This window comes from Chiloscyllium punctatum, chromosome 5, assembly GCF_047496795.1.
Source record: "Chiloscyllium punctatum isolate Juve2018m chromosome 5, sChiPun1.3, whole genome shotgun sequence".
Classification (NCBI taxonomy): Eukaryota; Metazoa; Chordata; class Chondrichthyes; order Orectolobiformes; family Hemiscylliidae; genus Chiloscyllium; species Chiloscyllium punctatum.
Genome location: NC_092743.1, coordinates 92,309,109 through 92,334,954, shown reverse-complemented (window position 1 = coordinate 92,334,954; position 25,846 = coordinate 92,309,109). Strand labels below are relative to the sequence as shown.

Sequence of the window (25,846 nt, the reverse complement as noted above, 5' to 3'; positions counted from 1 at the left end):
GTATTTACGTGATTTGGTTAGACCAACCAGGCAACTACTTCCAACAGAGCCAGCCTGTATCACATTAACAAGGAATTTCATGGTATCACTTATCAAACAACTGGTCCCTGTTGTTTTCAGTGGCAGCAATTACAACCGTAGCATGTTTCTCAGCTTATCACTGAGGCGAAGTCAAGGCTGAGTTGTAGCAGATGGCTGCTTTCCAAACTGCACGGTGTTCTATTGTCTTTTCTGCAAGGGATGACTTTGATTTTTTTGGGGTTGAGATTTTGGGTTGGGGGCAGTTATGTGAAGCATCTGCATATGTCTTAAGAGAGCCTTTCAGTAATTTGTGAGTACAGGTTCTGAACTTCCAACCTCTCTGTAACCCTATTGCCAAAAGCAGGATTTCACAAACATTTGCTCTTTTTCAAAAACAGCGTAACCATAACATTCTTTAAATCATTATTTATAGTCCGATTTTTTTTCTTGTAGTGGGAAAGCATGTCGCTGGGCTAAGTTAGTAGGAAATCGCAGCAGTTGGGCTTCCTCATTGTCTGTCTGTCTGTCTCTCGGTCATTGCACAGAAAATTGATACCATGTTCCCTTTGTGCGGTTTCAGGTATGGAATGGGTCCTCAGTTCTCCTTCAGTCTCATTTTTGTTTTCAAATCCCTCCATTGTCTTGCACTTATGTCGATGTAATCTCTTCCAATTCCTTAACCCTCCGAGATCTCTGCACCCCTGTCATTCTGGCCTTCTGTGCGTTCCTGATCAAGATGTTGGTCGTCTGATTTCATTTCCTTACATGGCTCTGTATCAGATTTTGTTTGATAATTCTCTTATGAGCCACTTTGAGACATTTTACGATGTTAAAAGCACTATATCAATGTATGCTGTTGTTGCCAATATCTGTTACCTGAATTTCCTGAAGTGCGTGCCTGACCCAGCCAGTGTTACACCAGGCAACTGTCTGCTCTGGTTGACAGTACAATCATAAAGCTAAGACCTCTGCCTGTGAAGATTGCTCTGGCACTGGTAAAGGATAAGCTCATGTCAACTGAGACGCAGTTCCCAGCTGCGTTGTCTCTCCTGATGGAATAAAATTCAGCAAGTATTAGGTTGATAGAAACGAAACAGCGAAGCTCACACTTCAGAGCATTTTGACTTTGCATAGTCAAAACAGGGCTGAAAATGTGTTGCTGGAAAAGCGCAGCAGGTCAGGCAGCATCCAAGGAGCAGGGGAATTGACGTTTCAGGCATGATCCCTTCTTCATGCCCGAAACGTCGATTCCCCTACTCCTTGGATGCTGCCCGACCTGCTGCGCTTTTCCAGCAACACATTTTCAGCTCTGATCTCCAGCATCTGCAGTCCTCACTTTCTCATAGTTAAAACAGGGCTTGTCAAAGGTCTGTGATTGGTTATGCCCGGCCTGTTATGAGCTCATTAATACACCAAAAGGATATGCAGCAGTTAGATATTCCGCCAAGGCCCAGCCTTGGTGTAAACTGTTTGCAGGTTGTTGTCTTTGTTGATTTTTTCTCTCTCTCTCTCTCTCTCTCTCTCACATATAGCAGTGGTCTGTCAATAGTACTGTGAGGTCTGCTCTTGTGAGTGAACAGCAAACTGGACTTCCCATGAACATTAAGGGATAGTAAGATGATGCATTATTCTTGGAGCGACAAAAACCTAGGCTCCAGTTCTGCATGATCTGCTGTTACAATGACAGCTCCTTTCACAGGAGCTGTGCATTTATATTGGGAATAAAGATTCCCTTTACATCACTGACCCATCAGCGAGCCCTACAGCAGACCTCCTCAGAGGGTTTTCTTATATCCACAAGGAGGCATGGATCAGGAAAGCAAACATTCCTGGCTAATATTTTGTCTTCTGAACTTAGCAGTACTGAGGCCAGTATAAATCACTGAAAGTTGAGTTGACTAAGTCCACAACAGATCAGGATTGCACTTTTGATCCATTTGCTCTGTACCACCACAGCCATTTGACCTGTCCACGAAGGCATGGACTGAAAACTACGCTCGCTTCTTTGTTTTTCTTTCTAGCTGTTATCTTTCCTTCTGTCTTTCCTATTCTTCCTTGGGTCCAAATGCCATCATCTGTGTGTCGGCGTCATGTTTTTGTTTGTTCACTGCAGTATATTAAAAGTGCCTTTTAAAAACAAGGTCTTTTTAAAATTTGTTTATTCTGTGATAGCCAGAATACTAGAAAGGACCCAGAGAGATGTGAAACGTTTGTCCTTTGTTCCCACCTCCACTGTTCTCCATGCTCTTGAGGCACTGACAGTCTTGTCTACAAATAATGGCAAGCTTTCAGGAAACTATGCCATTGTTCAAGTTACCACAGTTACCTTTACTTTTCAAGCTCTTTCTTCCTGTGTGATGATCTGTACAGTGAAGGGTGAATTTGAAGTGAGCCGTCATGACTGGCCGGAAGCTTGCAAGCAACCATGACACTTCAGAAAACCAGAGGTATACGGGCCACACTTTGCAGATGTTCACTGGCTGTGTACAAGGCTGGGGTTCAGTATTATGGAGTTGTGCTCACAGTGAATTTGTCATATCTGACCTGGTTGTCTTACCTTGACATATTTGCCTATGTGTGCACACAAGCAGACGTGTGCACCACTTGCAGACAGAAAGAATGATGTTGATACTTAAATTCCGCCCCCCCGCCCCCTCCAAACTCTGTTAACTCAGTGCAGACGGCAAATAAAATTTATAACCTCTCTCATGTTTGATACCCTCCGATCTTTGGGCCTGAAGCTCCATCTTCTGACACATCCCCTCTGATTTTAATCTGTCCATTACCTGTTCCCAATCTTGAGTTCCTGAGCCCCAAACTCTGGAATCCCCCTCCTTAAAGCTCTCCATTTCTCTAGTTCATTCACTCTCCCTCAACATGCTCCTTAAAGCGCAGCACAGACTAACGCCATTCGGCTCTGCTGTGTCTGTGCTGTGCACATAAAGGGCTGTCCAGTTATCGCATTTTCTTGCCCTTTCCTCACAAAGCTTGCAAAACGCTTGTTCAAATCTTTGCACAAGATTTGAAAAACGAGCATTGAATCTGCTTTGACCATCTTTCTCACAGTGCCTTCCAGATCACAGTAACTCACTAACTGTCAATTACTAGAGTCTCTGTTCTCTGGTTAGTCACCCTACTAACATCAAACACAGCTGTTCCATATTTAGTCACCAAAACCATTCACAATTTAAACATTAGTAATCCAGAAGCCCAGGTTTATCCTCTGGGGATATGGGTTCAAATCCTACCATGGCAGCTGGGGGAATTGAAATTCATTTGATGAATATCTGCACTCAAAAGCTGGATTCATTAATGGTTTCCCTGAAATTATCATCGAATGTCATGAAAGCCTATCTAGTTCACAAGTGCTTTCAGGGACAAATCTGCCATGCTCATGTGATCAGGTCTATGTGTGACCAACTCTTCTTTTTATAATACAAGCAATGATATTGGGACTGAGAGAGATTGTAGGGCGGATGTACAGGACCAGGGACAGTTCCTGTGGGCTGACTCAATCTGACAATGAGAAGCCTAGTGAAATCCAGCATAGATTTCACCATCTGGGCAAATTTGCATGCCTCCGCTTTCAATTGGAGTGGAGTTTGACATTTGCTGGGGTGGTGAATACACAGAAGAATAACTCTTATTGCCATCAAAAACCAATTACTTGGTTCAGAGCTGAAAACTTTCCCCATTGCTTTCTGCTCAAATGGTTGATGCAAACCTGTGGGTTTTTCTCGGGCCTCTATGTGTGTGGGAGAAGAACATGGTGGCTGTGGGCATGGCCGTTTGGGTTTGACTTCATCAATCTGGTCAGTGGAGCTTGATGGAAGATCACAGTTGCCTAAGGGCTGAGAGAATGGTGGTGTCTGGGTGCTCTGATCAGTCTGTACAGGTTGTTTGAGCAGACTCTTCCAAGCATTGAGTGTGATATCATGCTTGGAAGTGTCTCACTTTGTAGACAAGGGGTAAGCCTTACAGATAGAGAAGGAAGGTCTGTCACATCACACTGGGCGCTGTGATCTGATGTGTGGAAAATAGTAGCAGCTGCAACTCAATTTTTCCTCCTTAACCCACTCATGCACAGAGACGCATGGCTTTAAAGGGATCAATCAAACAGTACACATTGTGGGACTCATAGAGATGTACAGCACGGTCCAACCTGTCCATACCGACCAGATATCCCAACCCAATCTAGTCCCACTTGCCAGCAGCCGGCCCATATCGCTCCAAACCCTTCCTATTCATATACCCATCCAAATGCCTCTTAAATGTTGCAATTGTACCAGCCTCCAGCACATCCTCTGGCAACTCATTCCATGCACGTACCACCCTCTGCGTGAAAAAGTTGCCCCGTAGGTCTCTTTTATATCTTTTCCCTCTCACCCTAAACCTATGCCCTCTAGTTCTGGACTCCCCGACCCCAGGGAAAACACTTTGTCTATTTATCCTATCCATGCCCCTCATAATTTTGTAAACCTCTATAAGGTCACCCCTCAGCCACCGACGCTCCAGGGAAAACAGCCCCAGCCTGTTCAGCCTCTCCCTGTAGCTCAGATCCTCCAACCCTGGCAACATTCTGCTAAATCTTTTCTGAACCTTTTCAAGTTTCACAACATCTTTCCGATAGGAAGGAGACCAGAGTTGCACGCAATATTCCAACAGTGGCCTAACCAGTGTCCTGTACAGCCGCAACATGACCTCCCAACTCCTGTACTCAATACTCCCTGACCAATAAAGGAAAGCATACCAAACGCCTTCTTCACTATCCTATCTACCTGTGACTCCACTTTCAAGGAGCTATGAACCTGCACTCCAAGGTCTCTTTGTTCAGCAACACTCCCTTGGACCTTACCATTAAGTGTATAAGTCCTGCTAAGATTTGTTTTCCCAAAATGCAACACCTCGCATTTATCTGAATTAAACTCCATCTGCCACTTCTCAGCCCATTGGCCCATCTGGTCAAGATCCTGTTGTAATCTGAGGTAACCCTCTTCGCTGTCCACTACACCTCCAAGTTTGGTGTCATCTGCAAACTTATTAATTGGACCTCTTATGCTCGTATCCAAATCATTTATGTAAATGACAAAATGTAGAGGGCCCAGCACCGAACCTTGTGGTACTCCACTGGTCACAGGCCTCCAGTCTGAAAAACAGCCCTCCACCACCACCCTCTGTCTTCTACCTTTGAGCCAGTTCTGTATCCAAATGGCAAGTTCTCCCTGTATTCCATGAGATCTAACCTTGCTAATCAGTCTCCCATGGGGAACCTTGTCAAATGCCTTACTAAAGTCCCTTCATAACACATCTACTGCTCTGCCCTCATCAATCTTCTTTGTTACTTCTTCAAAAAATTCAATCAAGTTTGTGAGACATGATTTCCCACGCACAAAGCCATGTTGACTATGCCGAATCAGTCCTTGCCTTTCCAAATACATGTACATCCTGTCCCTCAGGATTCCCTCCAACCACTTGCCCACCACTGAAGTCAGGCTCACCGGTCTATAGTTCCCTGGCTTGTCTTTACCGCCCTTCTTAAACAGTGGCACCACGTTTGCCAACCTCCAGTCTTCCGACACCTCACCTGTGATTATCGATGATACAAACATCTCAGCAAGAGGTCCAGCAATCACTTCTTCAGCTTCCCACAGAGTTCTCGGGTACACCTGATCAGGTCCTGGGGTTTTATCCACTTTTAACCGTTTCAAGACATCCAGCACTTCCTCCTCTGTAATCTGGACATTTTGCAAGATGTCACCATCTATTTCCCTACAGTCTATATTTTCCATATCCTTTTCCACAGTAAATACTGATGCAAAATATTCACTTAGTATCTCCCCTATTTTCTGTGGCTCCACACAAAGGGACTTGTAGATCATAATCATCCATCATAATCATAATCTCACCTATACCCTTCGCGCCATCTCCTAACTCTCAACAATTCTGCATCCACCCAACACTCCTTTGCTCACTGACCTCCATGGATTCCTGTCCAATTACAGGTTGCATCCTTGTTTTTGATTCCTTCCATGTCCTTACCCTTCCCCATGACCCTACAAGATATTGGCATTCCTCTCTTCCTAACCTCAAGAGCATTCCTGATTTTGATTGGTTACTATTGATGAGAACTTCCAGTTTCCTAGGCCCTAGGCTCTGGGATATTGTGTGAAACCGCTCTGTCACTCACCTCCTTTATGTTGCTTGATATAACCATCTCCTATAACCATAGGATGCAAGCTGACTAGGCATTTCTCCTCAGTGGAGTCAATCACTGCGATGCTTTACCAGCATTTACCAGGATTTTGAGATGGGTCGTCACGTATATTCAAGATTGAGAGAGACTGATTTATAATCAGTAAGGGAATGAGAGGGTTATGAGGAAAGGGCAGGAAAGTGAGGGTTATCAGATCAGCCACATTTCCTTCAATGGCAGAGGAGACGTAGTGGGCCAAAATGGCCTGCTCCTCCTTGAATGTCTTACACTCTAAACTTATGTGACCTGACTGAATTTCTGCATAGCTCAGTAAGCGAGCTGTTGTGAAGTCAGCATCTGGGAGTGCTTTGCTATGTTGAGGATATAATGTAAAGGCAAGTTGCTCATGGCCCAGGTTCCACTTGAGAAGTGCCAGTAGAATTGAAAACAACCAAATTGTCTTTGTGTGACATAGTTTGGAACTAATATTCCTCCTTCCACTATTACTATGGTATCCATCTCCAAACCAAGACCACCATCTGAGCCAGGGTGGGGAGGTGTGGCTGGCTGGGGGCTTTGATTTTTATTTCCCTCACTCCCTCCCACAATGTGCAGCCTGAAATGTTGATATGTCAGGAGTGGTCATTTGAGCTGAGGTGGAATGGCAGCCAGTCCTGTGGAACTGTATCTCAGCCCAGGCTAGCACCTACCAGGGAGGGCTAAGGAATGGGATGCAGTTTTGAAAAAGGGTATGCATTGTGCCAGTAAATTTTGGAAATCAGCCCAAAAAAATCAACTTGAATTTTTGTGCCATTATGTATATAAGCAGCTGAACAGAGTCGGATTATGTGTTCGCTTGGCTCCTGTTTGCTTCCCTGAGTGATGTATAAATCCGACGTGTTGAATAGACAAGGGCGTTAGCAGTGGAGCTGTGCCACTTCTGTTTATACTCTTAATGCTGGCGTCAACATAGTAATCCACTGCTTAGAAATACGTGCAGACGGATACAAGTGCTTGAAAGGTTGCTACCGGAGAGCCATTAGCAAGAGCTTCCTACCAACACTTAGCAACAGACGTCACAATGAAGTAATTGGTATCGTAAAATGCCATCTGCCATGCCTGGTGAATGGATCTAAGACACAGTACTGGAGTGCTTTCTACTGTGCACGTCCCTTCCTCTGTGTTGCATTGTGGCAGAATTATCCTTGAAAATGTGAAAAGGCCTAGGTCCATGCTTCTGATTTCACTTAAGCCCTCATGCATGTCGCAATATGCTTGTTTCCAGTCCATTAGAGCCTCCGTTTCAAAATTCTCATTCTTTTAAAACTCCTTAACATGGTTTTATATCTGTAATCTGCTCCAGCACCATGGCTCTTGTGTAAGGTTTCTGTTCCACCAGTTCTGGACTTTGGTGCATCTGTGTTTTCACCACGACACCAGTGGTGACTTGTGCCTATGCCCAGAGCACCGGAATTGCTTCCTTGAATTTCTCCACTCCTACTGCTTCCTTTTTAATTGCTGGTTTAAATCTGCCTGTCATCTGACCTGATGTCATGTTATGTGACACAGTGCTTGATAACTGTAGAAAGTGGCAACATCCTATTCTAAAGCTTCCAATGATTACTCAGAGGAGACTGTAAACTCCCTATGATCACTTCTGCTGTAACGTGCGTTTCTTCAATGCGAATTGGCTATAACACGATTGAAGAATTTAGACCATCATTTGTAGAAACACACTTTCCTTTCCTGTATTGGCAATCACGCGGTTCTGGTCCCATTGGTTGAAATGGTGCTGCTGCCACTTTATTTTCTTATAATGCAGGATCGCCTGGGAATGGAACAATTGCATTACATCCGAACAGACTGTACTTGCCTTTGATTTTGTTGAGTCAGCCTTCCAGATACTAAGGGGAGTGAACATGACTGTGATAACCAATTTCGGAGCCCTCATGTATTTAACATTCCTTAGGATTTGAGCTATAGGGAGAGGTTGAATATACTGGGGATATTTTCTCTGGAGCCTCTGAGGCTGAGAGATGACCGTAGAGGTTTATAAAATCATGAGGGTCAACAGAGTCCAAAAGTAGAGGGCATAAGTTTAAGGTGAGAGGGAGAAAATTTAAAAAGGATCTGAAGGGTACCTTTTTCATGCAGAGGGTGGTGTGTGTATGGAATGAGCTGCCAGAGGAAGTGGTGGAGGCTGGTACAATTACAACTTTATAAAAGGCATCCGGATGGGTATATGAATGGGAGGGGTTTAGAGGGATGTGGGCCAAGTGCTGACAAATAAGATGAGGTCAGATTGGGATGTTTGGTTGGTGCGGGCAATTTGGACCGAAGGGCCTAATTCTATGTCATATGACTTGATGACTATGATTCTCGGTTTTCATCTGGTCAGCTTTGACAACATCCAATGAATCCCAGAAATTTGACTTGCATCCGCGTCATAGGAAAATTGCATTTGCTTTTGACTTGGGGCAAATTTACAAATTTCGGAATTTTGTAGTAAAAACAGAAAAAGTCAGAAATGTGCATTAAGTTTCATCGTTTCGTATCACAGTGCAGGCCTGCCGAAAGTATTAACATGTGGGCAGTTTTACAGCTCTCTCTGCTGGTGATTGCTTTCTCAACACCCTCTCACCTGCCTCAAACAGTCTGCAATTTTACCTTGCAAAGGGCAAGATCTGATTCTGAAAGAGTTAATGCATTCAGCTCCTTCCAGCCTCTTGATGGTGGTCAGGCAAAGAGGAATCTAGCTTGTGATACTGGTGGAGACGTGTGTCATTAGCATCTTCTGATACTTGTAATTATTATGTCTAACTAGCCAGTGTAACTTAGATACCAGTTGCTATCTTGTGATAAAACTGCATCTTGTTAAGACAAAGAGTCTCTTGTATGATACTCACTGGTGGTTCATCCTTTACTAATGGAAACCAAATAGTTGTTAAATCCAATATAGAAAGGATACTTAGGAGGATGCATTATCACAGTGGAAATGATATTTTGGTTTAAATTTAATATTTTTCGGAATTTATTCGAGGGTGTGAAGGCGCAGAGTGGGGTGTGCGGAAAGAGAAATTAATTGTGATCGTTCTGTTGAGGCTTTGAATTGAAAGAATAAACTGATTTCTTTATGTGGTAATCTCACGTTCCATCTTCCATTGAGCAAGATAAAGGCACTGGACCTGAGGACAGAAATGGAAATGACCAGAATTAAATTGAAGAAAATCCTCTTCCACGTTCCAGATTGTTAAATGTTGAAAATAACTTAGTTTCCAAAAACAGAAGGACTTTTTTTGTGACAGATATGATAGAGCCAGTAGTAGGCAGTGCTGGAAATACCCAGCAGAATCTGTGGAAAGAGAAGCAGTTAATGCCTCAGATCATTGACTTTTCAAAACTACCTGAGCTGAGGGGTATTCTCAGCGTTACAGAAACTCGCATCCCAGTTCAGCAAATTGAATATTGGCTTTCATTTCAAATGGAATGGAGTATAGAAGTAGGGTGTGTTGCTAAAACTGTACAAGGCACTCGTCAGGTCACAGATGGAATACTGTGGGTAGTTTGCTTCCCTAATGTGGGGTAAGATATACTGGCATTGGAGGCAGTCGAGAGAAGGTTCATTCGATTGATACCAGTATGGATTCATGGAGGGATTACCTCAAGAGGAGAGGTTGAGTAAATTGGTCTTGTATTCACTGGAACGTGGAAGAATGAGAGATGGCCTTATTGAAATATACAAAGATCTTGGGGAAACTTGAAAAGTTAGGTGGGGAAAAGTTGCTTCCCCTTGTGGGAGAATCTGGGACCCAGGGGCATAACTCATAATAAGGGTTTTCCCAGTTTGAACAAATTGAGGAATTTCTTCTGAGGGTAGTGGATGTGTGGAATGCTTTACTGCAAAGAGCTGATGAGGCTGGCCTGTTCTGTCTATTCAAGGCTGAGACACTGATTTGCAATCAGTAATGGAATGGAGGGCCGTGGGGGAAAAAGCAGGAAAGTGGAGTTGAGGATTATTGGATTAGCCATGATCTCACTGCTTGGAGCAGATTTGATGGGCTGAATGGCCAGCTTCTGCTCCGATGTCTTATGGTCACAGTCTGCAGGGTGTTACCTCGGCTGTGGCCTTAGAGTCATTATGGTGCCAGCCCACATGAGTTGCGGACTATTTGTGTGAACATGTCTTTACCACTTCTTTTCCTTGTTTGAATGTTGTGGCTTTGGAAAGGCATGTTAATGCTACTTCCTTTTTGGCTAAACCAAAATACAGAGGTATTTTAGTATGATCAGCTTGGTGTACTATTAATGGATGGTGAAGGAGAATTAAACATTTCTACACCTGCATCCTAAGAATCCATTACACACACCTAAATGGTTCAAAGAGAGAAAACAGATGTGTCCTATGCAAGAGGGTCTTTAGATTAGATTAGATTCTCTCCAGTGTGGAAACAGGCCCTTCAGCCCAACAAGTCCACACTGACCCTCCGAAGATTCCCCCCGTCCCCTGCCCAGACCCATCTTCCTCTGACTAATGCACCTAACACTATGGGCAGTTTAGCATGGCCAATTTCACCTAACCTGCACATCTTTGGACTGTGGGAGGAAACCCACACAGGCACAGGGAGAATGTGCAAACTCCACACAGACAATCGCTCAAGGCTGTAATCGAATCTGGGTCCCTGGTGCAGTGAGGCAGCAGTGCTGACCACCGAGTCACCAAGCTGCCAAAACTAGGGATAGTGGGTCCATTTGTCCTCCTCCTCTCTGTGTTTACTTGCATTCTTCTGATATTGCGATACTGGACTGTAGTTTATTGCACAACCAACCACCCACCAGGAGATCCAGCAGTTTTCACACCTCAATAGGTTGTATGTGTCCCCTCCTCCTGGTCTGTCTTGTTCATCTGTAAAAGCAAAGTTATTGTTCAAGGTAGACAATTTGCGCAGGGTATGCAATAGAGTAATGGACAGATGTGGTTCTCTGTTGTTTTGAGGGTTACCATTTAAATTCAGTTAAGTGAGTAGATGTGATCTTGGTTTAATATTTTCTCCCAACAGTACAGCACTCACTCAGTACTGCAGTGGAAATGTTAGCCCTCACGTTGTGTGTAACCCCTTGCATTTGGATATGTGCCCCACAGCCTTCCGGCAAAAGGCGGCAGCATGGACTGAAGGATTTTAGCTTTCATGCATTTAGTTCACCTGCCGTACATGGTCCCTGACCATTCCGACTTTGCACTTCTTTAAAAATTATAAATTACCAAAGCAGAGAGAGAGAGCCTGTCCCTTCATGCTGGTCCTCATTTTCAGTCATTTACCATATAGCAAGTGAAGGACTGCTTCCCCAGTAGTGCAACATTCATTTAATTTTTTTAGTGACCACTTGAGAGAAGCCATCTATGTATGCGTGTTAAAGCTTCCCCAGTGTCTTTTGTGGATTTTGTAAATCTGTGTGATTTTGGCCTAATGAGGAAATCTGTAGACTTCTCAAGATATTTTTAATTATTGTGTGATTTGGGGTTGCACTCTGGATCCTCTTTTGTTCTAACAGGAATCTGATGTGGATGGTGGATTCGAGTGCAGGCGCTGTCCTCCCCAGCCCCAAGAGACCACGTTGGGACAGTTCCACCATGACTCAATTCGAGAGGAAACACGAGGAGTTCCCCTTTGTCAAACCAGACAGTGAAGATCACAAGGTAAAATGTGGTTCTCTTAAAATAATTTTTTTCTGTTTTTTTAAAAGACCTGTAATGTGTTTCCTGTAGCCTTATTTCATTGTGGGCACTCTTGGCTGTTACTACCGATGAGCTACTGAGCTGAAATTACACTTCGATGTGACAGCAACAGGAAATCTTATCTAGTTAGTATCTAAGGAAGGGCAGTTGACTCATGACAGCGTTCACCGTTGGGATTACTGTTACAGGTTTCGGAACATTTGCTGTACGCTTTCCAGCTCTTAAGGAATGGAGTTCTTGGGCTGTGTCCCATTTGTATTTCCCATCTTTTCTCCCTCATGACATTTGTGTTCTTTTAGACTTAGCAGATCAAACTCCTCTGTTTCCAAAATATCTGATGCGCCCTCGAAAGCTTATTTGAAAGCAGCATGTCGTCTGTGTGTTCACATCCACTTGATTCTTTAAAGAGCACCTCACTGTTCCTCGTGTTTGCTCTTGATGCATTTTCCCGACCAGTTCTGCGTTGTCCTTTTTCAGTAGTTTATAAAAGGAAGCGAATATGACCATTTTCCCCACTGCAAATTGACATGCACTGAGTATTCAGTCAGGCTGATAGACTGGTTGGTTGTGAATGGAGAGTATTTACATCCATCAAATAGTTTGGCCAAAGGGAAGGAATAATGAAGTTGCAGGTAGTTAATTACTATTCAAAGTATTTAATTCCAATGTATGTACTTCTTTAAAGTATTAGCCACAGGATGTACTATGCTAAATGTCTGGGCTTCCTCTTTCATTCACAGGATGAAACATATGAATGGCTCTGTTAGTTGAAGGGTGGTGAATGTCTGATTTGTAAATAGATAGTAAAGTGGGCTTCAGGGCTGCTGTACATACTGTTTGCTGCTGCTAATCTCTAGTTTGTGTGAATGGCTGGAGCCGGTGTCTGTCTCCTTTACAATTAGCATGTTAACAGGCTGGATTTTGATATTAGTAGAGTATTGTTCTGCTAGCCAGAGGATAAATCCCGTTAGCAACAACAAGTGCATGCTGTTTAGAGCTGTGGGAGAAATAGCTATGGAATCCTTGCCATCGTGTTTAGCCTAACCTACTGGAACCACAGCTCAGGCATATTTGTAGATATCGTTCAAGCAGCCTCATTGTTGATCGAGAAGATGGTGTGAATATAGAGAGAAGGAAGATCAGTGAGCAAGAATATTAACTCTCTTTTTAAAAAGCTTCAGTTCAGTTGTTGGAAAAAATGAATTGTCCACTGACAAAATGAAAGGCACTGTTTAATAGCACTTACCAGGAGTTTATTGTGGTAGCCTCTGTGTGGGATCTTCATAGTCAGTAGTGCTGTCAGTTAGCTGCTTTATGGCTATCTTTTAGCCAGTGGCAATAAAGAGTTATATACTATGATCTTTAAACCAGCAATTTGTGTTCTGTGTTTGGAATTGAACTGAGTGGGCTCAGTCTCTCTGTGTGAAGTATATTTTGACATTTGGGCTATGGTATAAACATGCACCCAAACAGGGGGCAGGGTTGGACGGGTTTGGGGGGGTGGGGGGAGTGGGGGCAGGGTTGTGTAGAGGGGAGGCAAACAGTTGAAGGGGTTGGAAGGGTTTGGGGTGGATGGGTGGGTGCATACAGGGGCAGGGTGGGTTTTGGGAGGTACAGACTGGGAGGGGGGTGGTTTTGGGGGCTCTCACACAGTGTGCTGCTGCCTAGTCTCCTGAACTGGGAGTGGACTTAGCGAGACAGAGAGGGGGAGCAAGACAGACAGAGCAAGGAAAAAGGAAACTTCAGAAAGCTCCGAGCCCCAGAGGAGAGGCATTGGATCAATTGGTCGAATAATCAATTATCCGAACAAAATAGTGTCCGTCCATCTTGTTCAGATAATCGAGGTTCCTCTGTATTGATGTGTTGATATATATCAAAGAGAAATTAAAAGAAAAGTGAGAGAACTTTTTCACCAAGTTCCTCTGACAACTAATTTGCAGTCTTTTTAGTTTTTTAAAATTGGGGTATGATCTACATTCTGTATTCGATCTTGCATCAATTTCTTTGTAATTGCTGAAAGCTGGTGTCTGGCTGTAGTTGAGTGCAATGAAAAGGTGGATTGAAGATGGTGATACCTCACCTCACCCCATCCCACACGCTGCAATGTTTCACTAACTGCAATGACATTGGAAGATGACACACTGGAATTGTGGGTAAATAACTCCCGACAATAAATCCTGTGCATCACTCAATGGATTCTGGAAGAGTGCGAGAAATTGTGTGTGTGCGCGCGTGCGCGCGGGCAGCCAATCCCACCCAAAAAAAAACCTCAACTGAAAATTTGAGTGTGAATATTGACTGAGAGCAGAGTGAATGTTGATAGTGATGCTTTTTGCAGTTGAGTAGCCTACATCCGTTCACAGGTTGAAGCTCGTGCACGAATGACTGTCACACGGACCAGAGGATCATGTTTCAGCAGCGGAATGCGCGTCTCTTTCCGGAAGGGAGAAAATATTGGCCCGGATAAGTGACCGATGCTTGAAACTGTTGACCCATCTTCTCAGCTGGGAGATTCTGCCTGCCAGAAAAAGACCTTGAGAGATGGCAAACATTTGAAAGTTATGTCTGGTCTCTGAGCCAATTCACTAGCATGGATAATTATAGAGTACTGCTATTCTGTTCCCCCATAGGCTCTATAGTATTGTTTCATATTCACTTTAAACACTTGCTGTTTACTCAAACTACACTGGGAACTGGCTATAAACCAACAAGAAAAGAGCGGTGTTACACTGCATGCACCAAAGGTCTACCGTGAAGGCTGAAACCCTTGCTAATGATGAGCCTGACTTTTTATTTGAAAGGTTTTAGAGCAGCCAAAACTGTAGTTTTGTTCACAAGGACTATTTTGGAATCTTTCATGAGAACAGAGTAAGCTGCCAAGTACAAATTGTAACTTCTCATCGCGCCTTGTCCAAGCTTGCTAGGTGCTGAGTTTGAGAAAGGAACACACAGACGACAATTACTGCTGCAGTGACTGGATTCAGTGGAGTGATATAAAAATACAATCATATTCTATTTGTATGGCATTTTCTCAAATAAAACCTACTCATAACCTGACATTTGTAGAACTAACAAGCAAATTACAGTGTTTGCTGCAGAGGTAACTTGTTTATGCGTATATGTCTTTATTCATTTATGGGATGTAGGTATCCTAGCTAGGCCAGCCTTTCTTGTCAGAGGGCAATTAAGAATCAGATGTATTTCTGTAAGTATGGAGTCACATGTAGGCCAGACCAGGTAAGGATGGTGGATTTCCTTCGCTAAAGGCCCTGCCTTAGTGAACAAGATGAGTTTTGAGAACAATTGGTGTAGGGTACACAATCGCTTTTAGGCTATTTTATTTACAATAATGTTTCCTGAAAACTGAAAACTGCAAGTTTTGTTTTGGCAATACAAAGCCGACTTTTAAAAACCTATTTTGTTTAACACTTTTCACTGATATACACATTTATTAGTTTTTTTTCCAGTTTTGTGTATTATGTTTTAAATATGGAGAGATAAAAAACTGATCTGAAATATTTCACTGCTGCTGTATATATATGCTCCTGGATGTCAGCAAGTGCAGCCTTTTTAAAAATTCTGATTTTAATTGAATTTAGATTTCACCATCTGCCATGGCGGGATTTGAACCCATGTCGGGCAGAACATTAGCCTTGGGCTCTGGATTACTTATTCACATGCAGATTATGTATACAGGTAAAATCACCAGAAGGCTGCTATCTCTCATTAGAGAGAGAAGATTTAACCTGAGGGTCACATCACCTCAGGCGAGGGGAGAGGATGAGGTAGAGAGTCCCTGGGCTAGTATAGGAATTGAACTTACACTGTTGAAATCACAAACTGGCTGTCCAGCCAACTGAGCAATCTGACCCCCCCGATTGTATTATTATTATTACTATTCTTATGTTATTATTACAGTGTAGATGAAGGCCATTAGGCCCATTGAGTCTGTGCCACCCTAATCATAGGAATCCGCTCTCCCATTCCCATTCCATGGTTGGTCTTCGAATCAGACCAAGTCATCAACAACTACTTTGTCACTCGGATATCCTAGACTGCTAGTAGGAAAAGAGTTGATTAACTGACCTATTCCAGACTAGGTGTTCCCTGTATCTGCTTCCTGATTTTTGAAAGCAAGTAATAGCCACATGAATAATTCCAAGAGCACTTTACCTTTGTTGAATTGCCAGACACTGCGACCAGGTTTCCATACCTGTTCAAGGAGCTCCTCATTGTAACTTCTTAGGCCTCTGTCAAACTGATAGCGTGCAGCAACAATATTCTGTTCCGTTGTTGCCTGCCTCTTACAGGTGGTTCACTAAGAAACCTGAGCTGACTCATTGCCTCACATTGTGATTTGCAGAGAGATGGCGAGCTCTTACTCTTTTCAACTTGAATCAGTTGGTCAGTTTGGAGAGAATCTTACGGCCGCTGTAGCATAACATGTCCACAACAGAATCGGGAGCACACCATGTGGTCATGCATTTCTGTTCGGCCGTTTGTGTATGCCGCTTAGAGGTTTTTTCAGCAGGCACCAAGTTAACCCCCACCAGGCTCAATGGGGGAAGGAAGTCCGCCCAAGTGCGAAAACGTGCCGTCCCAGGATGCAACACGCTCCTTCCAGTCATGACACCCACTATATCGCAGTCACTCGGACATGGTTTATTTTGATCATAGTAAAAAAATTCATTTTAAACAGTAATAGAATTAGCAGCAGTTGTTAAATTAATAAAAATCACCAAAAGGATTTGTTTCGATTTTGGTATTTCCCCACAATTGCTGTGCAACTGGAAAAATATAACTTTGTTTATCATGGTTCTGTACGGAACCTAAATCTTTTTCATATGTATTATTTTTCACAGGAGAGGGGGACTTCCATCAGATTGGTGCAGTATTACTAATCTGTACCTGAAATAGCTTTCTGGATTCTAAGTTAAGATAGCACGTTGATGAACAGATACCTCAGACTGTCCGACTATGAGAGGTTTCCTATCTCAGTTGCATGTCATTCATGCAGTAGCTGTGTTGTGAACGTTGATCTGTTTTTCATATCTCTGCAGCTTTGTTTTCTAGCTTTCCGAACGGTTTTTTAAAAAAAAACTTTTGTTATTTGCTCATCTTTCTCACCACGATAGATGTCTGCCCAATCACTTTTTTTAAAACCATAAAAAACCTGCAGTAAATCGATGGGACCTTGAAAGTTGTTCATGTATCCTACAACATACTGCAATCTATAATTACCAGATTTTTTTTTTAAGTGACTGTACATTAATAGTAAATCGAAGTGTTAACAAATATCCATGTAGAGTGTCCAACTTTCACATTGTACAGCTTTTCTCTTTTCTTTCACACAAGATTAAAATCAATCTAGATCAGTGATAGATCCTCCCCGCAAAAACCAAAGACCCACCCCCAGCCCCTTCAAGGATCGAAGGCAAATTGATCAGATCTGAGTAGCGCATGTACAAGACAGTGACAGCGCACACTTAACCAAGACTGTTCCTCCCTGCCCTCATTGCCCTGCCTGCGATCATATTGTCACAGATCAGTGGAGGAAATAGCAGCTCACTGAAAGGAAAGCACGCATCTCTCGGAGGTAAATAGAAATAATAATCCAGAGGGCAGCAGTAATTAAATATCAGTGAGTGGTGTGTATGTGTGGTTGCCGGAGTTGCGGGCAGGGAATGAAGAGAAAAGGTGAGTGCAGATGCGAGAATATGCACAGAAGGGTAAATCTGGAGCCTGGGAGATGGTGGGAGTGGTGTTGGAGCGAGGAAGCCAAAGGGGAAGCAGTGGGGTCAAAAGTGAGCACGACAGGCCAACATTAGTGAAGATGGCAGAGGTCGGGAGCAGAAAAGCCACAGGCAATTCTTTGGGCAGCCAGTGTAAATGTTTCTGTCTGGTCCTGGATTTTGAATACCTACATCCAGGAGAGATACATAAGCTGGAAGTGACAGGGCATTCTCCCTCATCTCCCAGTGGATCAGAGGCAAGGAGAATGACTTGCTTAGCAGGTTTGTTCTGCAAGTGAAATACCAGTATAACTTGATGCTGAAGTAACCGATCAGAAAGTGTTATGACCTTTCAATACTAAAGCTGTTATTTTGGAAAAGAGAACTTAATCTGCAGATAATTTGGCACTTAGAGGATGGGGCCATTGCTTTGTTTGTGTATCTGGAATCCTTCATTGGCAAGGTGTGCTGCAGGCAAGGAGTGAGATGCCGTTTTGGACTGAAGTAGTTTCACTCAAAACTGATTAAAGTGGAGAATTCCTTTGCCTTTGTCCAAGCTGCACTTTTAACCCAGGTCAGTTGGATCAGTGTTCGGACAAGTTTAGAAATATGTGTAACCACCTGCATAAACTACTGACATCACACCCTCATAAGTTGCACAGTCACACAGCGTGAGCAGATATGCCATTACAGGGGACAGGCATCACCTATCTGTAATTAGAGTCTTAGAGTTGTGCAGCACGGAACCAGGTTCTTCAGCCGGACTTATCCATGCCGACCAAGTTTCCTGAGCTGAACTAGATCTATTTGCCTGCATTTGGCCCATATTCTTCTAAACCTTTCCTATCCACATACCTGTCCAAATGTTTTTTTTAAATGTTGTGATTGTACTCACCTCCACCACTACTTCTGGCAGCTTGTTCCATACACGTACCACCCTCTGTGGTCCATTTAAGAGGTGTTTGTGACCAACATAGCAGTAATATTAAAGGGATTGTGCATGTCAACAAACTGGCTGCAAACAGCAAAGAGACAATGGGGAGATCTCTGGTTATTGGCCCTCTGCCTTTGTCCTGTTTCTGTTACTGAGATTTTACGGTCAGGGAATGGGACAACTTCCACACTCTTTGCAGCTGAGAAATCTTACAAATTTTCAGTCCTCCTTAATTTCATCTGGAAATTCCAGATATTCTGTGCAGAGATTCAGTTTTGGAAAAAACACGGGACAGAGATTTGCAGGGTGTGCTTGTCTGTATTTCTGATCAACCCTTCCGGCAGGCATTACTCTATGTAAGGGCAAGTGTTTGTACAATTATTCCTCAGGCATCAACAACTAATAGAAACACCACCCCACTACCTGAGTTCAGTTATGCACCAGTTGGGTGGATAATAATGTTCCTTCTCCCATTTCTAACAGTCTGCCATCACCCTCGTAGTACCATCCTCGTGTCTCTGACTGAGTTGGAGAGTTTTTGAGAAGGGTGGACTGGTGTGTTTGCTTATTTCCACTAGGATTTGAGTCAAAACGTCCCAGCTTATCCTATTGAGGTGATACGAAACAATGAACTGTGGATGATGGAAACCTGACAAAAACAAATTGCTGGAGAAAGCCAGCAGGTCTGGCAACACCTGTGGAGAGAAAGCAGATTTAACATTTCCCGTCTGGTGACCCTTCCACAGAACCATGTGGCAGCAGTCTCCAATATAAGAGGAGATCAGGGATCCATGAGTTACATATGTAGACAGTAGGATAAACACACTGGAGGCAAAATGAATTCCTGTTGGTCCCTCATCCATCGGATTGCCATGCTTATTATGACCCTTTAGACTCTGAATGAGAAACTTTCAATTTGAGTAATAAATTCAATGCCAAACCATTGAGAGAGAGAACTGAAGAATCATCCTATTTTGAGGGACAGAAATAGAATCATCGAAATTTTAAAAATTTTATTATTAAAATCTGAAGGAACATATTTTAAGTTCATTTTGAGTGCCAGAGGTTGTTTGATTATAATTAGCATCTGTTAGACCATTCCAGGGAACAGTGATGCTGAAATGACTCAGCCCTCACTTTCTGTGTTGAGTTTAGCCCATACCTAGAATACAGAAATAGGGACTTCATGCTGATTATTGTATTTGTGTGGAGAACTGGTTGTGGCAATGATTATTTTCATACAGTTTATGGAGGAGTCTGTGTGTCTGACATGAACTAATCGCAGACTATCACTCATCCAAAGGTGCTCGCCAAGTAGTGCCTAAATCCTGTGAGTGTCGGTAACCTCAGCAATTTTGACAAACATTATGGCTTATTCCACTGGCCTTTATTTGAAGGGACGAAGCCATTTTGCGCTGCATTTGCTCTTTCTTTTGCCAGTTTATTTTTCCTCGTCCTTTCTTGAAATGTTAACTCAGAGACCAGTCTAATTTTGCAACTAGCCTTGTCCACTTGACCTTGGCAGTAGTGTTGCTGCTGCATTTAATTGTGCAGAGGCAAGTCAAGTAAAAGCTGATCATGGCTTTGCCTGGCACTTGCATGCATGTGCTTTTACGGTGGAGGCTGGTAGAGAAGAATAGAGGGGACCTGCAGTCTGGTCGAGCCAATGTCAGTACAGATCATCACTCAAATCTGGGGACTTCATGGCTTAATATTACCTCTGCTGTGCACTGCCTTAAACAGCCAACCCCAGTAAGTGTTCTATAAAAGGACATAGGTGCAATGTTTTTGAAGTTACGACATGAGAATTAGTTTTCAATCTGCCAGGTGCTAATGTGCCTCTTTTATTTCCTTCAATCTTACATTATTGTTGTGCCCAGCTCTGTGACACTTAGACTTCCATTTTACTATTATTCCTGTGCAGCAGCATCACTGATTGTGGGTAGGTTTCGGACATGATTACCAGCTGCGTGAGATCGATTTAGTCATAGCCAGAACTACCCCTTTGAGCTGGTTATCCCCATTATCTGCAGGAATGTAGTGTCATTCCTGTCTCCAGAAATATGACGGATTGTGATTAACCAATAGAGATGCCGATGGGTGGGTGTCATTTGCTCAAGAGGATGGGAAGAGGGGTTCGACTGAGGGTGGGTAGTGCAGGAATTTTCCTTGAATCGGCTCCACTCTTCTTTAGCTAAATGATAAGTCGTAATGAAGCGATGGATCTCAGCTGACATTATTAAAAAAAAACCATCTTAGCTCATCACCCTGCATGCTGCTAGAAGACTGACAGTAATAATTAGAAGGGCTTAGAGCCAGTCTATGGTGAGGCAATTGACAAATAAAACTACATGGATGTCTCTGAGTCATTGGAAGAAGAGTGGGCGGGAATGTGGAGTTGAGCTAAACATCAGACATGATCTTATCGAACGGCCAAGAAGGCTGAGTTTGCTGAGCTGTCGGGCCAAATGGAATGCGGCCCTTGCTATCCACAGGATCTCTGCTCCTCAAACAATGCCTGAGCCTTGAGCAACAGCAGCACAAAAGCAGAATACTGCAGATGCTGGAAATCAGAAATAAAAGCAGAAAATACCTATCAGGTTGGAGAGCGTCTGCACAGAGAGAGAGAGAGAGAGAGAGAAGCAGAGCTAACATTTCTGGTCGATGACCTTTCATTGCAGCTGAGGAATCCTGTCGGTCTTGTGACTCCCTCTCCCAAACACAGTCATGACATATGAAATCGACAGACAGCAGGCTGGAATGACACAACAAGCCAGGCAGCATCAGGAGGTGGAGAAGCCATCCCTTCAGTCCTGAGGAAGGGTTAATATCTGAAATGTTGACTGTATTCATCCATCCTCCTGTTTGTCTACTTTTGGATTCCAGCATCTGCAGTTTTTTTGACTTACGATATATGAACATTGAAAGAAGGAAGAGGAATAGATCATTCAGGCCGTTACTCGTCATTTATTCAGATCTCATCTGATCTGATTGGGACTTCAAATCCACCTTCCCCACCACCCGATAATCCCGCAACCCCTTTGCTTAGTAAGAATCTCTCCATCTCTGCCTTGAAGATATTCTAGGATGCTGCTTCCAGCACCTCTCAGGAAGACAGTTCCAAAGACTTAGGGCCCTCTGAGAAAAATAATTAATTTGCCTAATCACTAAATGAGTGACCTCGTATTTTTAAGCAATGATCTCTAGCTATGACTTCTCCCACAAGAGAAACCATCAACTCCACTTTGACCCTTTCAAGACTCCTTAGGATGTTTCAATCAAGTCTTCTCTTACTCTGATGAACTCCACATTAGTCTGTCCAAACTTGCCTCATAAGACAGCCTACCCATTCCAGGGTATTAATCTGCTAAACCTTCTCTGAACTGCTTCCAAATGCATTTCCACCCTTCCTTAAATAATGTGATCAAACTGGCACAATGTATTTCAGATGTGGTCTCAGTTGTTTCTTGTATGAACGAAGCATAATTTCCTACTTTTGTATTCGGTTCTCCTGGTGATAAACAATACGCTTCGATGAGCGCTGCCATTCACTTTCTGTACTCGCATATTAACTTTGAATCACTTAGAGATACCCAGATCTTTCTGTATCTCGGAGCTCTACAACCTCACTGTTTGCATATGCTGTTTAATTCTTGCTGTGTAAAATGGACAAATTCAAATTCTGTTCCATTGGTCAGATCTTTGCCCACTCGGCCTATCTATGTCCCTCTGCATCATCCTTTTGCCCTCTTCACTACTTACCATACTAATCTTTGTGTCATCAGCAAATCTAGAAAGCATGATTTCTGTCCCTCTTTCAAGCTATATATGTAAAACCATTTGATATCCCAGCACTTTGCACACTGCTCATTACATTTTGCCAACCTGAAAAAGACCCATTTACTCGTGTTAGTCTGCCAGTCATCTATCAATGTCAAAATGTTATCCCTGATTGATAACTTTTACTTTCCACAGTAACCATTAATATTTCTGGAAATCTCAACACTGGTTTCCTTTATCCACAGCATGTTACTTCCTCAAGGAAAACCAATAAATTAGTGAAACATGATTTCCCTTTCCCAAAGTCATGTCGGCTCTTGACTAATTATCCAAGTGCCCTGCTTTAATTTATTCAATTACAGTTTCTAGCATTCTTCCTATGCCAGAGGAGGAACTGGCCTGTAGATTTCCGCTGTCTGTCTCCTTCCTTTGCTGAATAATGGAGTATCTAATGGAATTTCCCTGAAAGCAAGACACTTTTGGAAAATCAAATCAATACATAAACTGTGTCACTAGCCATTTCATTAAGACCCAGCGTGAAGTCCATCAGGACTTGTCAGCTCCAGTAATTTTCTCGGCGCCACTTCTCTGGTGATTGTAATTTACCTGAGTTCCTTCCTCCCTTCCACTTCCTGATTTATAGTTGATTCTATGATGTTACTTATATCATCTATAGTGAAGGCTGATGCAACATTCCTATTCAATTCATCTGCCATTTTCTTACAGTTGTTAATTCTCCACATTCACTGTCTACAAAATTGTATTCACTTTGTGAAATATTTATTGAAACTTGTACTATCTGATTTTGTACATTTGGCTAGCCTTCTTTCATGGTCTAACTTTTCCCTCTTTATTCATTTTGATTGACCTGTCACCTTTAAAGTACTTTAAGTTAGATATTATGTTGAACATTTTTAGTTAATTATGGATAGCGGGGTGGCCCTCAGATTTTCTTTCCTGTTTAGAATGCATCTATTCTTTATTCTGAAATATCCCCATAAACGTCTGCCACAGCATCTCTGTTGATATATCCCTTAACCTAATTTTACAACTTGCTTTCGCCAACTCTTTTCATGCTCTAATAGTCGTCCTTATTTAAATTTTATGTGCTAGTCTGGGAACCCAGTCCCCCCCTCTCTAAAACTGAATGCAAAATTTAGTTATTTTATGGTCACTGATGTTTAGGGCTTCATTCTGAGACAATTAATTCTATCGGATTGCACAATACCAGGACGAGTATAAACTACTCTCTGGCCAACTTTTAAGGAACTATGTCACAAGTTTTCTATGAACCCTTCATCTCGGCTCTCTGTCTATTTGGGATTTTGAGCTTTCCTGTCAAAATGTAGATTCAAATATTTGCTAATTTATTGCTGTGCCTTTCTGAGAAGCTTTCCTTAGTTCTTCCTTTATTTTCCACTTTACCATGTGGTTACAGTTAGGGAGTCTGTATGACACTCCCACAAATGACTTCTTGTCTTTATCACTTCTCATCTCTCCCGAAACTGTATCCACATCATCACAGTAGCTTGCCACGTTTAACTTAGTCCTGTGAGGACTCTGAGCTAAACAATTCATCTCCACTTGTGTTGAATGCTCCAGGGCCCATTCCCTGTGGGGAATCTGTTGGTATATTGCTTCAGATGAGGGAGCAATACCCATCTGCAGCAAACTTTGTTTTAACTGGCTTCTTATGAAGCAGCAATCTTGGTAAACTGGCAAACATTACACACCTCAAATACTGGAAGTTTACTATATTAATGCAATGTCTGCAATATCCGAGTAGTCAGTTGATGGTGCGAGTCAGAAGGCTCTCAGCCGGTATGTTTTACTTATGTTATTATTTAAGTGATTTAATGCTGCAAATAAAGTATAACGGTAGTGCGTATGGCCCTGCATTATGCTTTTATCACTCCTTGTGTAATTATGTAAACCTCTTGATCAATCATTACACTCCTCACCCCATAAGTGCCAGGTAATAAAGAGTTTGCTGTATCTTCAGCAACTTGACAGGAAAGCGAGACATGAGAACATTTAGTATGGTACTTTGTTAAGAATCCTGGAACATATTTGACCGTATGCAATGGCCACTGTTTTATTATAGGCTGGAGGAGAGGCTTTTACACACTTAAACAGAGCTAGGTGCGGAGGGGCAAACTGGAAGGTTGGACAAATGATAAGACTGGACTAATACATTGTATCCCCAGCCCCCAGTCTGACAGCTTAGAATTTTCTGCTCGTGCATCCCTGACTCTTTCACCAGGCAAGAAGTTTACAGCCATATTTTTCGTATATCGTGGCTTGTATTGTTTACATTTTACTTCATGTGCCAGGGCATTTTCAAGCACTTTATGGTGACAGTATGGAAATGCTTATCTTTTTTTCCCCTTAGAAGGAGAGAGTCTGGAAATATGAAATAGGAATGCATCTGACTTAAATCTCCTAAAACTAACAAGAATGTATAGTTTTATGCAGGAGAATTGACTAAAATATGAATCTGCTGTATACAAGGGTGACTCTATCACTGCATCCGAGAAAAAAGTCTTTCCCCTTGGGCTTGTTTTGTGCACCTTTTTTTCTTTTGCATTGTAGATGGACTGAGGGCATTCGAGATATGTAATTGAGCGTATCCTTCACTATGGATTCAATGTGAAGTAAGAGATTGAGCAACAAGAGATTAAGTGGAGTGAGGAATCCAACAAGAGTGCAGGTTGGCCTCAGCAGCAGATTAACCTTGAGCGGCGTGACCCTAAAAATGTACTCAAAGTGCAAAGTAGCTGTTGTCAGACTTTATGTATCTAGGCGGACAGTGCAATGGTGAGGGGAACGCAGCACTGTCAGTGGTGGTGGCCCGCTCTTTTAGATGCGACAATGATTCATAATTAATGTAATGCCTGCTGGGTAAAAGCTATATTGAAGTGGCTGCTGATGGATATTTGAGAAGAGTGAGGAAGTGATGGTCCGGGCAGTGGGGAATAAAGCTGAAATGCTGGAAAAGGCATTTGAGAGATTTACAGAATGCTTTTGGAACAGCACAGCAGTGCCAGTAGCTTCAAGCTAACCCTTAGTGTCACTTATTAGTGTAAACAGAATAGGAAGAAGCAAGAAAATGTGTGGCTGGGGAGTTGGTGCAGGTTAAATTTTTTGGGCGTTGCAAGCAGTTCTGGGGCAGGAGTACTCTGTACAGGGGGACATCATCAGTGACTTTGCTATGAGAGTAGTTAGTGATTTCATGGCATTATTTCTTTCATAGCAGGATGCTGAATAACAGCAGGAAGCAAGGAGTGGAAGGCAGATGAGAGCAAAACAGGAAAGTAGTTAAGAAGAGATTAGCAAGAGAAGATATTAAAAAGAGTAATTTTGCCAAACAGGCATGGACAGATTTGAGTTAACGTACATGCAAGGGCATTCAGTATACAATGGATTTCAGCAGATTAGCTATTTTAACATGT

The 25,846-nt window shown here is 42.7% G+C and overlaps 1 long non-coding RNA gene across 3 annotated transcripts in view; it reads left to right on the top strand.

Annotated features, from left to right (window-relative positions):
- The window catches only part of LOC140477232 (uncharacterized), a 229,308-nt gene that overhangs the window by 108,402 nt on the left and 95,060 nt on the right, over positions 1 to 25,846 (top strand). For all 3 annotated transcript variants that reach the window (XR_011960684.1, XR_011960683.1, XR_011960682.1), the window contains exon 3: positions 11,765 to 11,909. This is a non-coding gene — a long non-coding RNA (uncharacterized lncRNA). The remainder of the gene's footprint in view (positions 1 to 11,764; positions 11,910 to 25,846) is intronic.